The sequence below is a fragment of the Octopus sinensis genome, linkage group LG21 (genome assembly GCF_006345805.1).
Source record: "Octopus sinensis linkage group LG21, ASM634580v1, whole genome shotgun sequence".
Taxonomy (NCBI): Eukaryota; Metazoa; Mollusca; class Cephalopoda; order Octopoda; family Octopodidae; genus Octopus; species Octopus sinensis.
Genome location: NC_043017.1, coordinates 28,592,103 through 28,593,778, shown reverse-complemented (window position 1 = coordinate 28,593,778; position 1,676 = coordinate 28,592,103).

Below are 1,676 nucleotides of genomic sequence, written 5' to 3'. Positions count from 1 at the left end.
ATATTTTTATGTCGGCTTTCAATAGGGGAAAACCATTAGTGATTGTCAGAGCCAGCACTGGAAGACAGTTAAGGTTAGTGTATTTGCGTTTTTAAGTGTAGAGGTACCTAAAATTATTTCGATCTCAATATCGATTATGTGTAAAGAAACAAAGTTGTTAACGTGTTTTCTTCTTGCTTTTGTTGTCGCACTAATTCTAATATATATCTGTTCTAGCAGATATAATCAGACCACAACTCGACTTCTATATGTACTTAATTATTCAGTCTTCATCAGCAGGTGTCTTTTGTATTCTGTTGAAACGGGGGAAACTACCACGCTTTATTGTAGTCGTGTGTAGATAACATTTGTGTTCGTTGACTAAGAAAACTGAAAGACTGTAATCCCTGCGTAACTGCATGAGTGCCTGGAGCTAACAGCATGAACATCATTACTGTACAAGAAATGTGAGATACAAAAAAAGGACTACTGAATTAACAATACTTTCCTGAATTCATTATTAGTATCTGTGAGTGACAGGATAGACACAGTATCGTCTGAAGTGTAATTCTCTATTCGTGTTTAACTAAACAGATTGAGTAGCTATGCAAATTGATTAAGTGGTTGTTGCCAACGAGTTCTGATAACGGACAGCTGTGCATTGCCATTATATCAGCACAAAGCAAACTTTAATGAAAGACATTCAAATAATCCACCATCTTTAACGATTTGTTTCAGATATAGTGTATGTTATTCTATCGTATGTACGTTCCATTTCTCAGCTGTTAAGGTGAAAGCGGTAGTTCTAACTGCTATGTGAAGCAATTTCAGAGACTTATTATAGACTCAGAGACTTATTATAGAAATAAGACGGCGGATAGTACTAGGTAGAGAGGCAATGGTCAGCATGAGCAGGGTCTGGAAGAGTAGAGACATCAGACTCGCTACCAAATGCAGATTGGTGAATGCAATTGTCTTCCCAATAGTAACATATGGATGCGAGACCTGGACACTAAAGAAAGCTGACCAGAAGAGAATTAGTGCATTCGAGCTCTGGTGTTGGAGAAGACTTTTACGGATTCCATGGACAGCGAGGCTCACCAATAGAGAGGTTCTTAAGCAGATCAGGCCGAAACTGTCTCTTGAAGCTAGGATCACCAAGCATAGATTGGCATATTTCGGTCATATTATGCGGAGAAAATCCCAGGAGAAGGACATCATGCTCGGAATGGTCAGTGGCAAGAGAGGAAGAGGCCGACCAAGAACCCACTGGCTTGACACCATCAAGAGTGATACTGGAATGGATATAGCCAATTTGAAAGAAGCGGCCCAGGATGGAACTGACTGAAGGACACTGATCCATGGAGTAACTGAAAGTTGACTTCGACTGAGCGGATAGATAGATAGATTATAGATTCGTTGAGTGGCATTAAATTTATACCAATATTAGAAAACTCTCCCGCGTATGTGGCTTTCGTGGAGGTTAATATGATCAGAAACATATTCAAGCAAATTATGGAATTTGATTTTTTTTTTTAATGTTTGCATCACATTTCAGGCATTTGAATGTGAGGGCAATGAATTATTGAAGAGCAACATAAAAGATTTTAGTGGTAATTGTATATAACGCACACAATAATTCTAACTGTTGAAATTAAAGCAAAAAAAGTTCTTTCAATACGGGTAGCCTATGATGA